The 16886-nt window shown below is 41.2% G+C and overlaps 1 protein-coding gene and 1 pseudogene across 2 annotated transcripts in view; both read left to right on the top strand.

The window, feature by feature from the left end:
- NKAIN3 (sodium/potassium transporting ATPase interacting 3) overlaps window positions 1-16886 on the top strand; it is a 380195-nt gene that overhangs the window by 57267 nt on the left and 306042 nt on the right. The window lies entirely within an intron of this gene.
- On the top strand, window positions 7599-8219 carry LOC147601775 (uncharacterized; annotated as a pseudogene).

Raw genomic sequence — 16886 nt, forward strand, 5'->3', positions numbered from 1 at the left:
TGTGATGGTCAGTAACTATTGAGGTAGTGGGGAGAAATGACTGGAGATATCAAAAAATGTTGATGATGGAACATGATGTGGGGTCCGTGTGATTATCCATAGCTGGAGGAAAGAGGAAAACTCTATGATCTGGAAAAAATGGGAGCAGAGAGGGCTCATCTTCAGAGGCTGAAAGTTACCATGGTTTGAGAGGTGACTGTCTTATGTAAAGCCAACAAGGGGTGCCAGGCCAATGCCATACAAGCATAGATGCCATATTTCAGTTCTACTGTCTTACACCTATCACAAAAACTTCTATTAAAGATAAGAAAAATTTGGAAGGACATTTACAAGTAATTTTTCTTTGTCTTAAAATGGAAGATTTCTGGTTGGTTGGCTTTTAAAAATTTATTTAAAAATGTTTAAAACTTTTTGCTTTTATCTCCTTGTTTGTTTCTGCAGTGAAAGGGGGAGACCATAGAGGTGTTCTGGATGTTGTAACTTTTTTCCTTTTTCTCTTTTTCCTCCTTCATGTTTTCCTCAGGTTTCTTAGCTTTTAAAATATGTTTGTAAATAGATATGTTGGTATTGGGCCCGGCCCTGTTTAACGTCTTTGTCAGTGACATGGACAGTGGGATAAAGTGCACCCTCAGAAAGTTTGATTAATTTACTGGTCATCCTAGACCATCATGCTTACATTTTTATTGAGTAATTTACAATCTATACGAAGAAAAAAATTCCTTATCTGTGATTTTCAAAATATATTTTCTTTGAGATATTTGTTGTTGAAATTATTTGCTAAATAACTTTCAGGAGCAGCTGAAGGTCACTGGCCAGTGTAGAAATAGCTTGTGTAAACATTGTAGAAATTTGTCAGTGCTTATAAATTTATATCTATACATATTCACATATCTATGTTTATATCTGTTAATAAGTATTTCCACTTTGACTGCAAAATTTAGAATCAGAAATACAGGTTCTGTTTATTATAGGTCAGTAAAGGATGATACAGTATTTGACATGTCCAGTTATGCTGGTAATAAGTCTCATGTACAGAAACCCGAACAGAAGTTGGCAGTACCCACAAATCTTTTGAATTTTGGCCAGTCTATGTGATGTATGTGGTTTAAAATAACTATTGGAACTTTGTATTAGCTGTCTGATTTAAAGGTTTTAAGATCACAGTCATGCAATGATCTTTGCATAAAGATAACCAGGAAGATCACTGTATTGTAGTCCTAATGTTGGATTAATGGAAAAAATGTTAGGAATGTTATAGTACTGTTACTACTATTGCTTGCAAAGTTTTTAATTGTCATAAGATACCTACACATGTTTAAATCTGCAGCTTTACCCAGTACCGACCCCTGAGGAATGCCACTCATCACTGGTCTCCACTTGGACATCGAGCTGTTGATCACAACTCTTTGAGTGTAGCCATCCAGCCAATTCCTTATCCACTGAGTGGTCCATCTGTCAAATCCTTGTCTCTCCAGTTTACAGACAAGGGTGTCATGCGGGACAGTGTCAAATGCTTTGCACAAGTCCAGGTAGGTGACGTCAGTTGCTTGTCCCTTGTCCACTGATGCTGTAACCCCATCACAGAAGGCCACCAAATTGGTCAGGCACTGTTTGCCCTTAGTGAAACCATGTTGGCTGTCACCAACCACCTTCTTATTTTCCATGTACCATAGCATAGTTTCCAGGAGAATCTGCTCTATGACCCTGCCAGGCATAGAGGTTAGACTGGCTGGCCTGTAGTTCCTCAGGTCTTCCTTGTTTCCCTTTTAAAAAATGGGGGTTGTGTCATCCCTTTTCCACTCATCAGGAACCTCACCAGACCGCCATGACTTCTCAAATATGATGGACAGCAGCTTAGGAAATTCATCCGCCAGTTCCCCTCAGGACTTGTGGATGCATCTCATTGGATCGCATGGACTTGTGCACCTTCAGGTTCCTTAGATGGTCCCTAACCTGCTCTTCTGTTACAGTGTTCTTCATTATCCCAGTCCCTACTTTTGCCTTCTCCGACTTGGGCAATATGGCTAGAGCCCTCGCTGGAGGAGACTGAGGCAAAAAAGTCATTGAGTATGTCAGCCTTATCCATGTCCTGGGCTAAATTTAATTCTGTCAGGGTTTTAACCTTCCTTACTAATCCCTGGCCGCTTGAACAATCTCTCTGTAATCTTCCCACTCTACCTGTCCTTGCTTCCACCCTCTGTAAGCTTCCTTTTTGTTTTTCAGTTGGTCCAGGAGCTCCTTGTTCATCCATGCAGGCCTCCTGGCATTTTTGCCCGACTTCCTCTTTGTTGGGATGCATCACATCCATTTGATGGTTGGACTTGATGATCTTAGAGGTGTTTTCCAACCTAAACAATTCTATGATTCTCTGATTGCTCCTGAGCTTGGAGGAGGAGATCCTTGAATATTAACCAGCTTTCTTGGGCCTCTCTTCTCTCCATGGCTTTATCCCATGGAACTTTACCTAGCAGATCCCTGAAGAGGCCAACATCTGCTCTCCTGAAGTCCAGGTTAGAGAGGTTGCTCCATGCCCTCCTTGCTGCCCTAAGGATCTTGAACTCCACCTCATGGTCACTGCAGCCAAGGCTGCCCTTGAGCTCCACAGTCCCCACCAGCCCCTCCCTGTTGGTGAGAACAAGGTCCAGCATAGCACTTCTCCTTGTTGGCTCCTCTGTCACTTGCAGGAGGAAGTTATCGTCCACACATTCCAGGAACCTCCTGGATTGCTTGTACACTCCTGTATTGTCCTGCCGACAGATACTGGGGTGGTTGAAGTCCCCCATGAGGACCAGGGCTTGTGACCATGAGGCTGCTCCCATCTGTCTATAGAGGCCCTCAGCCACTCTGTCCTCCTGGTGAGGGAATAAAATCATAAATCTCATTCAGTTTTTTTTTATGTCTATAGCTTATCTCAGTCTTTCCACAGTACGTAATTCTTTCAAAATCTAATATCCTGAAGTGTGTAACCAAGTTGGTACAGCAATAAAAGTCAGATCAGGTGATGAAAAATATGTTAGTTCTTCTTTCTAAGACAAAGACAGAAAGTTGACCTACATACTTCATTAGACCTTCTGCAGGAGAGTAGTGAGTGACAGAAAAGTAATAGTTTCCAAATGGTAGCTCTGGGAATATTGAGAGCCACCAAGAATAATGCAAACAGCTGTGAGTTCAATTTATGCTGTTCATTTCCAGTCATTAATATGCTTTAGTGTACACGAGTAGGACATAGAAGGACAAATATTCTTGTTATTATGGTGTTTGTAGGGGAATGTTATATATAAAGGCTAAACTGATTTTTTTTTTAAATACATGTACAATTTCCAAGTCCCTGATTTTTTTTGCAGGGAAATTTGAATATTCATGACATGGCTGCTTTACTGCTTTTTTGTTCTTAACTTATGGTTTAATGAACTATAATGGAGCCAAGCATGGAGTCATATCCTGCAAAAGCAGAAGAAATGTGTCGGGAAGAGAGTACCCTCTGTTTCAGTGCTGCGTGAATTTCACGGATGACTTAGGGCCATGGAGAGAGTCACTGCGCAGCACAGGGCCAGCAGCTCTGACAGTTTCTTCTCCACCACTCCCAAAAATTCTTTACTACTCACACACACAAACTAAAGATGATTCCCCTGTCTAAATAGAAAGAAACACATTCATTGAATCTGTCATCCCTGGTATATTCAGTCATGTGTTTAATCAGGTTCTTACTTCTATCTTGCTTTTTTTCCAGCCCAACTGAAGCAGCAGAAAGCATTCAGTGATGTACATAACAATGTGGAATTGATGCCTGCTGGATTGATGTCTCATCTTCATTCTTCTCAGTTTGACAGTTTATTGTGTTGCTTTTCTTATTCTGTCCAGCATGTATATTCCTCCTATATTTTTTTTCACACATACTCACTGTTTTTACCTAAAACCAGATTACAAGCCTATATAGTGAATATGTAAATGAGTTCATAACTTCTATATACGCTACATTTTATTCTCATGAAGTAAGGGCATTAAAACAAATTAGAATGTTACTTAATGTGGTGTAAAATGATTACCATATGAGCAGTTAATTAATAAGATAAAATTTGCAGTAATGCCTTAAAGGTGAAATGTGAGAGCTTTTAATAAAATGAGAAAATGAAAAAAAAAACAAAACCTTTCCAGTCCTGAAATCATTATCTGAATATACAGACAAACAACCATGAGAAGTACATTTTATTACAGATGCTTTAAAGATTGCTTCCTTCATTACCGCTTTATCAAGGCTTAATTGGGTGCCCATCCTCACTGGGGCTGGTAAAGTTTATGAGGGAAGATGACTCCAGAAGGGTAGACTCAGAGGAATGCACCATCACTGGGTCCTTTTAACTATCTTTTGGATGGGAATAAAGCCTGTTTTCTGAAATACCAAGGCATCTTAATACCTTCTAAAATGTGACCTTAAAATTTACTGTCTTATATTCTGATGTCATTCGGTGAACACTGGTGTCTTTGAAAGAGGGAGGCGATGAGTTACTTGGGTGCATTTACAAAGATGGTCCAAGGCGCAGACTCCACCCTGCGCGTGGTGTCTGGTCGTCCCTTGCCACAACTGTATGTCTGTGACTCTGCCTGACTTATGGGAGTATTCACCAGAAGTCCACTTAGGAAAAAGATTAGGAAGAGAATTCTTTATTTTAGTTTTATCTTCTCCCCTGTGGTATTGAATATGATCTCAGTAGAAACTATTCCTGAACTGGTAGTGTTTTTTTTTTCAATAGACTTGACTATTTGTTTTCCCAAAGACCCAAAGTTTTTAATGCTGTTGTGATGTCCTAGCCACAAAATGTCTTGCATACAGAAGCCACTGGATTTCCATAATTCAGTTCCTTTTTCTAAGTCCAGTAGACTTTTCTGAATCACAGCATGTTTCTTAAAATGCATTTGAGGGTCTGTAAAGAAAAGGGCTTTGTTCTGTGCTGCTTTGTTCGTGTATATGGATAAAGTCTTTTGTTCCTATATATGTTCTTTATACCAGCGTGCATGCAAGTTTTTATTCAAACTTCTGCATTGTTGCTGTTCTAATGCAGGCTTCTGGTATTTAGTGAAGATTTTGTTCTTTACAAATGAATAAATTCAAGTCCTAAAGACACCCTGCCTGTTTAAGAGTGCACTCAACTTACAAACAGTAGCTTCTTTCCCTTGTACAGAATAATTTTAGCAAATACTTACTGTGTAATGGATGCACAGAGAAGTGAATTAGCCAAAACCTTTGCTAATATCTGGTCCATTCAGCATTACTGTTTACTACAAGCATGACTTCAAAATATGCTGGAAGTTGTACAGAAAGATAAAGGAACAGTCTCTGCTTGAAGAAGCTTAAAGCCTAAGTAGATCATGTACAAATGATGAGACATAGAGCCAAACAAATTGAAAGTAAATCAAGAGTAAACTTTAATTTGTCTTACTAGACTTAAAAATGAGAGACCCTTAGTGACACTGCTTCTGTCCAAGCTTCAGTGAAGGGAGAGAGCTCATGTATAGTGGTAGCAAATGTGTGTGTGTATTTAAAGGAATAACTGTGCAAAGAGTCTGTTGCAAAACTGATAGGCTTCTTTTGATAGTGATAATAACTTTTATAGTATCTGGCATGTTGCCTTTCCTTTGTAATTGAGGTCACAAATTAAAAATGTATTACCTAGATTGCCAAGCAAAGTGCTTCCTGATCAAAAGACTTGCAGCCAATAATGTATGTTTGTTATACCTCTTTGACATATACAGGAAATCAACAGAATCTGCCTGACGAGGAGAAAGGTTTGGACTGCAGGACACTAGCTGTGCAAATGTATTTATTTAATATTTATTTAATATTTAACATTTCCCCCACTGTGACAGCATCAAGCTGTAGAAGTGCATGCTTGTAAACCTATTTGCAGATGTTACTGTATATGGTTTGTGGCATGCACTATTTGATGTATGCGTCTCTTTGCAGATTTTTTTTGTCTGAAGGATTTGATTGAATGAGTTGTCGTATCAGGAAACTCAGTAAGTCAATTTGTTGTACTGATATTCCTGTAAAATACATGAGGACTGAGCCAAGAGCTGCTGTCTTCCAGAGGTGTTTCAACAATCCTGTCTGATAAATCAGATTGAATTGCATTCAGTAAGTGCTGTAGCTTGAATTTCCTTCCACCCTGACTCTATGTAAACCATGAAGGCAAAGGTGTACAAAATCTTGTCATAAACCACAGGGCTTTCTTAAAGTATAAGAAAATAGGAAGGAAAGAAACAGAGGAAGAGGAGGATATCCTTTGATAGTTACCAGCTATGGAGCCATTGGTGCTTTCTATCTGTACGGAGTTGTCGTAGTTCAGCCCCGATCAGGACCAGACTACGCAGTCTCTCTCTCACTCCCCCCACCCTCCAAGAGAATAGGGAGAGATAATATAAGAAAAACGGCTCGAGGTTTGAGATAAGGACAGGCATCCACCTCTCCCGGTGTGGGGTCCTTCATAGGCTCCAGGTGGATCTCTGCTCCTCCGTGGACCTCCATGGGCTGCAGGGGGACAACCTGCTCCACCATGGTTGTCACCACAGGCTGCAGGGAAATCTTGGCCAGGAGCCGCATTACTCCTCCCCCTCCTTCTTCACTGACCTTGGCGTCTGCAGCCGTTCCTCTCACAAGAAAAGTTCTTCACAACCGGCTGGCAGACGCCTCTCAGAATCTCTTCACATCATCCATATCATCTCCTCTCCACTTCTTGCAGCCAGGCTGGGCCAAGTCAGGCCCAGTCGGCTGCCTGGCAAGAGGCCAGAGGGTGAGGCCTGCAAGGCCCATGAGGTCTGCGCCTCCCCCTCTGCGCCTCTGCCCCTGCTTAGCTTCTTCACATCTTCTCTTCTCTCTTTTTTTTTCTGTTTTCCCCTTCTTAAATATATTATTGCAGAGGCGTTATCACAGAACATTCTGCTACCAATTGGCTCGGCCTTGGCCAGCAGCGGGTCTGCCCTAGGCCCGGCCGAGTCCACTGAAGAAAGGGGAGCGACTTCTAGCAGTTTCCCACAGAAGCTACCACCTTAGGCCCCCCCTCACTAAACAAAACCACAACAAGAGTGTATATGGCTGAAGTCTTAAGAAAACTGCACCGTGAACAGTAGGAATAATTCAAATGTCACCTGTACAAAATTATGGATGCAAAACAGTAGTGCCTATTGAAATGTACTTAATTATTGCCAGACACCTGGCAGTTTCATTCCTTGCCACTGTAAAAAAACACAATATCTGAGCTGACTACAAGTAGAAGCGGCAGGAGGCTGTACCATGTTAGCTCATAGGAAAAAGTTCAAACCTGTTCCGCATCTTTGTCAGTGACATGGACAGTGGGATAGAGTGCACCCTCAGCAAGTTCGATGATGACACCAAGCTATGTGGTGCCGTGGATATGCTGGAGACGAAGGATGCCATCCAGAGGGACCTTGACAGGCTGGAATGGTGGGCCTGTGCAAACCTCATGAAGTTCAACCAGGCCAAGTGCAAGGTCCTGCACCTGGGTCATGGCAATCCCAGGCACAAATACAGGCTGGGCAGAGAATGGATTGAGAGCAGCCCTGAGGAGAAGGACTTGGGAGTGATGGTGGATGAGAAGTTTAACGTGAGCAGGCAATGTGTCCTTGCAGCCCAGAAGGCCAACAGCATCCTGGGCTGCATCAAGAGGAGTGGGGCCAGCAAGTCGAGGGAGGTGATTCTGCCCCTCTGCTCTGCCCTGGTGAGACCCCACCTGGAGTACTGTGTCCAGTTCTGGAGCCCCCAACATAAGAAGGACATGGACCAGTTGGAGAGGGTCCAGAGGAGGGCTGTGAAGATGATAAGAGGGCTGGAGCACCTCTCCTATGAGGACAGGCTGAGAGAGTTGGGGCTGTTCAGCCTGCAGAAGAGGAGGCTCCAGAGAGACCTGATAGCGGTCTTCCACTACCTCAAGGGGGCCTACAGGAAAGGTGGAGAGAGACTGTTCAATAGGGTCTGTTGTGGCAGGACAAGGTTTCAAAATAGAGGGAGGTAGATTTAGATTACATATTAGGAAAAAATTTTTTACACTGAGGATTGTAGAACGCTGGAACAGGTTGCCAGGAGAGGTGGTGGATGTCCCATCCCTGGAAACATTCAAGGCCAGGTTGGATGAGGCTCTGAGCAACCTGATCTAGTTGGGGATGTCCCTGCTCCTTGCAGGAGGGTTGCACTAGCTGACCTTTGAAGGTCCCTAACCGTTCTATGATTCTATGATTCTGTATCTGATAAGGATACGACTAAATGGACTTCATATGTTGTTGCATTATCAGCATGTACTGTAAAGGACTTGAGTGCAGAGCAGTACCAAAAGTTTGTGTAATTCCTTTATTGCATTTGATGGAGAATATGTGCCCATTTGCAGCGTCCTGAGCGATGGGTCATTTTAAGGCTCACTGACCCAAGAGGAAGCCTGGGAGTCTTGGGCTAGAAGTAGGTGGAGAAGTAGTTTACAAACCATCTGAGAAGCATTAAACGGCTTTCTGAGTCTGCAGTTGACCCTTCCTGGTCCTTACTTGCTTTTTGACATAAGCGTCTGAAATACAGCTTTTGCGAAGAGGCTCTAGGCCTGGCTAACCCAGAATTAACTTTCTGCATTCCACAGTGTGTGGACTTGCTTTAGAACTGAAGTGCAGCACACAAGTGTTTCAGCTCATTCAGAGTTGCATGTATAGGTAATTTTGATGATGCGTTTTTAAGATCAACAAGTACCTTAATAGAAGAATCTGTCTCTGGCTTCTGCTATTAATGATTTTATAGCCCTGAATTTAATTGATTATGTGTGATGAGGAGGAATTCTAGTCATGATACATAAAGTCTTTTCCTTCTTAGTCATTGTTTAGGCCAGGATGACTCTCTGCCTGGAAGAATCCACCCCCATTTGGGCCTAATCCAAAAGACCTTAATACAGTTTGTATGCAGATTTTCCCTCTTTTTTTTTTTTTTTTTTTTAACTGCATGGAAATCATTAAATCTGGATAGGAATTTCATAATATAGCTATTTGGGACTGAGAAGAAGATTGCATTGCTGAAACTACGGTTTTCCAGCAAACACAAGCTGCAGTTTCTCTTGCAAATGAAGGGCTGATTTGACTGTCCACACAGAATTAATCAAGTGAAAAGATGCCCACCTGGGATGTGGGAGATCTTGTCAAAGCCCCGAGTGAAGTTAATGAGAGCAGAAGGTTGTACTTTGGTTTTCTCTGTCTTGGTCAAGTGCCCTGAACACAGAACTATTTGTTGTCCTTGTGGAAGGAGGAAGAAGGGGTAGGTGAAATAAATATTTTCTTGTTGTTGTTGCTATTGTTGTTTTTCCTCCCCCCATTTTAATGGAAACTTTTGAAAAGTCTTTTTTCCCCCTCCTTAAATAGCTGTAAATTTTGTTCAGATTTTAATGGGGTAAGACTTTGCATTTAACTCCATCTTTTCGCCAGTTTACCACACATATCTATCATGCCCTGCTGCTCTCTAGAACTATTATTTATGTTCTTCCAGTCTCCACCCATTGTGTTCTTAATCTTGTTTATAACCGTATGCCACTGAAGAAGCTGTACGTGTAATTAGTAATAATGATGTGGGCAGATATTAGCCCGTCAGATAGGCCTTCCTTTCGTTTTCATTTCTGAATCGCTTTTAGAAGAACGCTGTTTTCTTAAGAAAGATAAAGTTGAATGTATCTTAAGTGTGTTGAAAGTATCTTATCTGAGTGAGAGAAAAACAAAGATGTTCTCAGAGGACGTTGATAAAATGTAGACAGCTGGCTAATGTAAGCTGGCAAAATAATTTTCCTTTAAATGGAGCAGAGCCAGTTTATGCCAGCTGAACTTCTGTAAACGTACTTTATTCTGTTTATACAGTTCTCCTGATTGTAAAAGGAATTGGAATAATCAAGCCTGAATTTTTGATGCTACATAAGAGGACCTGCACAGTTTTTCTCAGTGCTTATATGCTTTCCCTACACTCTTTACTTCCCAGTGCTGATTATAGAAAGATAATCTTTACAAGGGAAAATATAGTCTTGACCTTCTGCATCTACTTAATTTCTGCCCTCTTCAATGGGATTTCCAGCAGGACTGCTAGGTGTGAGTTATATTTTCTTTTATTAGCAAGAATAAAGCAAACATCCTTACATCAGTATCAGATCATCAGACAGCTACCATGTAGAAGGCACACTGGGCTTTTACTGTCTTGTGACACTGCACTCTAGTGACCCAAAAGCAAAATGATTTGTTTTGCTATAAAGCCACACTCAGTGTCTCCTCTTTGCTTTTCAGCTCCGGTGAATGAAATCATGGGCCACATTTAGAGCTCATCTCTATTGACCAGATCGTTGTCCCCAGGCAACCATTGTTTGTAAAACTGCAGAGGTAAATGAGACCTCAACTTTAAAGCTGTGGCCCAAGGATGCTGTCTGAGGGGGAGGTCTGTTAGTAGCCTGTGCTGCTGCCTGGGTAGAGTGGCTGCCAGGAGCATGCAGGGGAATCGATCTGGCTACCCAGGCACCCAAACTGAAGAAGGAGGCTTCCTTAAGGCTTCTCCCCTAGAAGGGAAAGGCTTCAAAAAATGTGTGCAGGGCAAAATGGTTGTTGGAGAGGCAGAAATGCAGCAAGACTTGGGAGCAAAATCACAGATGTCTCTCCAGTGGATCACTTGAATCCTGCCTAAGTCGTGGGGGCAGTGGAGCTTTTGATTAAGCCTTCCCTGTGGGATTGCTTTCAAGTGAAGCTTAAGGCAGGTGCCTGAGCACAGCTAATACCTCATTTTTAATTTCTTCTGGTAACATAGCATCTGGAGGAGATCAGAGAAAAATGTAGCTTCTTAAGCCATCAGTTTTCATTGGCATCTCTCGCCAACAGAGAGACAATATACTATACTCCTCCAGCCTCTGACCCTAGTGTAAACCTTTACTGTTTCCATTCTCTTTTCTACTGTATTTTTCTGATTTCTTCTGGGCATAAATAGATAGTGCTTCTGAGAACTGTCAGATACCCACTGAAGTACCATGAATGAAGAGGCTTTGTTGGTGATCCTTTCGTTACTTGCAATGGGCTTTGGAAAGATCCATGCTTTTCTCTCTTACTAATTTCTCCTTTCTTCACTCTTTAGCTGGGCCTCCTCATGGCTGTTCTCAGCCATCCTTTCTCCACTCTTCCTGGTTTCTTTAGTACTTTACAGAATCTGTTCCTCCTTCTCCTCCCCCTCCCCATCCACAGCCTCCACTAGTGGAGCTCTATGACCAAGAAGGAGTTTTTAAAAGAATAAAAGGAATTATTTGCCCTCTTTACATTTACTTTTCCCCTTGAAATTTTTTTTCTTACTTGTGGGATGAGAATTAATTACTTTCCACTAGCATTTTACTTTCTCTTTAGTCACTGGAGTTATTTATTTGAAAACAGAGAGAATTTAGAAAAGCAGATACTGGTAATTGTTGAAAGGGTCAGATAGATACCTGTATCTTACTCTACCACATGATAGGTTTGGCTTGGGAAATCCTGGGTTGGCTCTGGAGTTGTCCTGTCATCAAGAGCAGATAATAGCTGGATTGGATGCTTCTGATTTTCTTGCATCTCCTCTAGAAGTTGTTTGCAATGCTGCAGAAATAGGGGAAAGAGAAACCTTTGTAGCTGAATCGTTTGTTTACTCCTGGCTCGTAGGGTTTGAAAAATGAATATATTCTACTCTCTTTTAGACTTTTTCATCTGGAGCACCCTCTCTATTCCATAGTCTGCCCAGCTGCTTGGCTTGTTTTCAAGAGACCTTTAAGCTGTCTACATAGTGAAGATTGTTTCCCTTGTTCTTGACACTACCTCTGAAGTTTTGTTTCCTTTATAGACGGCCTCTTATTTTCTGTCCTGTTGATCTCTGCTCCGAAATACTAGGAGGCTGTTAAGTTTGTCCTTTCTGCTCCTAGAAGACGTTGAGAGGAGATTTTTTTCCCTTATTGATGTTTTAAACAACACTTTTTCTCCAGTGCATGCAGTTTAGCTGATCAATGGTGTGGCACAACAGCTATAATGTGTGAGTTTGTAAGAAAACCACATGCTAGCAATGGTTTGCCTAGCCTACTCACCAGACTTTTATGTATAACTTCTTCTCAAATAATCCACAAAACACCAACATAGTATTCATGGGAGAAAATCCAATTGACTCCATTTCTTCTGCATCATTAACAGACTAAGCATGCACAGATATTTATTTAGATCACACAGCATGTTTTGTAACAAAGTGAAACAGCGATGTCCTCTAAATAGCAATGACAACAGTGCTGCAGAACATAGAGATTCCTCAGTCGTGTGCAAAATGGAATCCTAATCTGTACTCAAATCAGTCACCCTGCTCTCATCCTCAGTATCGTGAAGGGTTTGCCCTCAAAGTATATTTTCAGTGCAGTGCTAAGGTATGCATTGTCAATATAGCCCTGAAGGCTGAATCCCTACTTTAGATTTTGAAAATACAGCCTTCGTTTAACAGTGTATTGGTTATCAGCTTTTGAAAAAGTGGTGCTGTAAGATGAAGCTTTTTAAGGCAAATATAATCCCTGAAAATAATCTCTAATACAGTTTTATATACAAGGTGAGAGCCTTCCAAAAGATTGAATCAAATTAATTAGCTCTAGCTATGTAGCACTGCTCCCATCTTACTGAACTGACAGCTGAAGTGAAAGGCACGCTCAGGCTCCGCAGTGCAGTTACATTATTCCGCGCCTTTGGAGGAGTCTCAAGGGTCAAAACTAAAGAGTATCTCTGATGTCAAAGGAAAAAATGGGCAGAACTTGCTGCTTTCTGAAAGTTCCTAATGTCATTTTGCACTTTGACCCATAAAATGAGTGTTATTGGCAAGTTGTAAAGCGATACAGGCTTAGATATATTCTGCTGCCTTTATGCGGCGAATAAGCAAAGTTGGGGGAATTAGGATACTGTTGCAGCCAGAATCTGGCTGAGTGGCTTCTAAAGGATGCTTCTATCAGCTTAAATGAATAGCTCCTGCCTACCCACTGCAGTTTAATTGGTGCGTGCTGCGTTCAGAGCTGGCCTAGTGCTGGCTGTATGGGAAGAAATTTCACCTGCAAATACTAAATATGCAGTTGGTGCACCTGCTAATACTAAGTTGCAGGTTAAAATGCTTTCTCAGTCAGGGCACTGAAGATGAGTTGGGACAGGCAAGTACTGATGAGGAAGCTATTGGAAGTTCCTAGAAGCATGAGGGACAGCCTGTGTGATGTTGTGGGGTTTAGGAAAGGGTGTCGTTAGAGTGACAGGAGGCCTTTAAACTGTTTAAAACATATGAGAAAGAAAATTCCTGTCAGATTGAAGGGAAATAGTTGAGAGTGAAGGATTCAGAAATTCAGTAGTTGTTTTGTGGAATCAGGGCATCAGTTTCAAATATATTTGCCTATTTTAGTGCTCTAAATAGATAGGGACATAGAGATATTAGAGATTTATTGCTCTGTATGTATATACATGGAGATTATAAAAGTTATAATTTCAAAATTGCTTCCTTTCAGGCAGCTGGTGATTTTTTTTTCAGAGGTTTTTTTTTTTTTTTTTTTAAAGAAAAACACTTCAAACCCTAAGCTCAACCTTGATTAGAAAAGTCTTTCCAGGACCCTGCATTGTGTTTCTCTTAGTGATGGTGGCACTTGTTAACCCCTGGCAGTATCTGAACAGTATTCACTGTCACTGGTTGTGGTTATAGTCCGCATAGCAGAATTGTGCCATTCTCAAAGATGCTTGATTCTTAACTCAAAGATTAAAGACCTCTTAAAAGTATTGTGAAAAGAAAAAGTTGTGAAGTGTAAGTCACTTAAGATGCAAACAGCCCTACAATGCTAGCAAGAAGGAACAGGAGAATGATGCAAAATTACAAGTCAAAGTATTATTTATAGTGAACTTTTGAAAAATATGCAGACATTCTCCACTGTGTCATGCATGTGTATGTATACGCATACCTGAATGCCAATGCATTCAGAGTTTGTGTGATATGATTGATCATAGCCATTGCGCAAGTCCTAAAGGACAAATAAAGTTTTTCGTTGATAGTCACTTTTGTACTTAGATCTGGCACAGGATTAATTTTTAAAGGCATTTTTCATTTTCTGCAGTTCTTGAATGGTTACAACCCAGAGTAGAAAAAGGCAGAAGAAAAAATGAACTAGAAAATGTCTAGAATCATGTAACAGTCTCATTTGGGAAGGTGCTATGTGGTTCTGAGGGAACCTATTTTGGAGGTGGTTATGTGGTTGAAGGTTTTTCAATGGTGAAAAAAATACCTGAGATTGTTGTCACCTTTTTTTTTTTTTTAATAAATAAGAACAGAATAGCTTTAGAAGAATCTAATGCCCTAAATATTTAAAATTGTTTAATAAAGTACAAAAGCCAAACAGTGAACAAATCTACACTGTAAGTAGAGTAGGTGATGGATCATGAGGAGAGGAGTAAAAACATAGAGATGATAGAGGGACATTTGTCTGGAACAGTTTCTGTAGGGCAGGCAAAGAGAGGCTTTTTATCAAGGCCTGTAGTGACAGGATGAGGAGCAACGATTTTAAACTGAAAGAGGGTAGGTTTAGGTTGGACATAAGGAAGAAATTTTCTACTATGAGGGTGATGAAACACTGGAACAGGTTGTCCAGAGATATTGTGGATGCCCCATCATTGGTCATATTCAAAATCAGGTTGGATGGAGGCTCTGAGCAGTCTGATCTGGTTGAAGGTGTCCCTTGGGCTTGGACTAGATGACCTTCAAAGGTCCCTTCCGACCCAAACCATTCTTTGATTCTATGATTCTGTGAATACCAGTCCTTAATTTCATCAGGGGAACTGAAGGACTGGGGAGAGAGACCTAGAGGAAAGGACATGGTGCTGGGGCAATATATTGAAAAACTTCCTTATAGCACCTCAATATTGAAGGATATTATTAATCAAAATGTTAAGCTATGAATCACAGCTATACAGCAGAAGCTCCTAGTAAGACTTTCCTCCCTCTTTACCTGAAAAAAAACCTGTGTAATTATTGGACCACTTGGACAGGAACTGAGCACTTAATTGATTAATTTTTAAAGTCAAAAGGAAGGGAGAGTTAATGGCAGACTAAAGTTGATAGCACTTCTCAAAATTTATTCCAGTGGCACATGTTTTTGAATAGAACCTAGGAACCAGTTAGGATTTTAATTTTTTTTTTTCTCAAGCATGGTGTCATAATAAGGCCAGGCTGAAAAACCAGATTAAATTATACTGTGTTCACACTCACCAGGCCCTCACATGTGGTTCTGGACCAGGGAGCAGCAGCCCTCTCAGTTAAATGATAGAATCATAGAATACCTAGGGATGGAAGGGACCTTTAAAGGTCATCTAGTCCATACCCCCACCCCCCGCAAGAAGCAAGGATAGCTCCAACTAGATCAGGTTGCTCAGAGCCCCGTCCAACCTGGCCTGGGATGAGGTGTCTACCACCTCTCTGGGCAACCTCTTCTAGTGTTTCACCATCCTCATTGTAAAAATTTTCTTCCTTAGATCTAGTCTGAATGTACCCTCTTAGTTTAAAACCATTACCCCTAGTCCTGTCACAACAGGCCATACTGAAATGTTTCTCCCCATCTTTCCTGTAGGCCCCCTTTAGGTACTGAAAAGCTGCTATAAGGTCTCCCCAGAGCCTTCTCTTCTCCAGGCTGAACAGCCCCAACTCTCTCAGCCTGTCCTCATAGGAGAGGTGCTCCAGCCCTCTGATCGTCTTCATGGCCCTCCTCTGGACTCACTCCATCAGGTCCACATCCTTCTTATGTTGGGGGCTCCAGAACTTGATGCAGTATTCCAGGTGAGGTCTTGCAAGAGCAGAGCAGAGGGGCAGAATCACCTCCCTCAACCTGCTGGCCAGGCTTCTTTTCGTGCAGCCCATACTTTAGTGGCAGACTCAGAAGCTCCATTTCCCAGGAAACCTGTAAAATAGTTTCAAAAGACATGCCTAAAATTCATGGATTTAGTAGAAATGTTGTTTTTGGCACATGTAATTTTCCTCATGTCCTTCTTGCAGCTGAAGTGGTCCTGTGATGCAGATGGTAATTGCCTCTCTTTTCTCCCTGTCCCACAGGGACGAACAAGCATTTCATCTGTCTCCTTGCTCGATTTGCTCTGCTTCACAGATGCCAGCCATACTCTTCTTGCAATCAGTTATCAAAATGATTAACGTAATTAAGTTAAACTCAGTGCAATTGTTCCCAAATTGTATTTAGCCTGAGGGTTGTTTTGGCATGGAAGTGGAGAATTTGTTTTCAACCTCGTCTTTTTTTTTTTTTTTTTTTTTTTTTAATTTTAGATATAATTATGTCAGTTGTTTTCCTTTGAATTCTTATTTTCCTTATAGATGAGAACTCTAGATTACTGTAACTCATTTCATAGGCCTATAAAAACTCAAGATCAGAGGTAGTCACTTGCTTAAAAGCACACAGTCCTTTTCCTTTGAGCAGTACGTGGAGTTATTGATGAGCTTTTTAAGAGTTTGTAATAACTGATCAGCAGTAGAGCAACTCAGCCAATGCAAATGATTGCTGCTGTGGTCTTTCAAGCTACCAAACATATTTTGTGAGTGAGGTTTTGTATTTCTTTATGGGCAGAATACAGGGAGAACAGTTTTTAAATGTCTACGGTTGAATAAAATTATGACTTCTCCTAGCTGAACTAGCTGCTTAAATCAAGAACATGAGTTTTAGAACAGTCACATCAGTAACCCTCCCTTTTTGTCTCTCCTGTTGACACGGATTAATGGTAGTAGAGTTGTCCCTATTTTTCATAATTACTTGTCTTTCAAACATATTTCTGTTCCAGAAGTAGCACGATGCTTTAGTATGTCATAGTCCTGT

Source organism: Chlamydotis macqueenii, chromosome 2 (assembly GCF_036417535.1).
Source record: "Chlamydotis macqueenii isolate bChlMac1 chromosome 2, bChlMac1.mat, whole genome shotgun sequence".
Classification (NCBI taxonomy): domain Eukaryota; kingdom Metazoa; phylum Chordata; class Aves; order Otidiformes; family Otididae; genus Chlamydotis; species Chlamydotis macqueenii.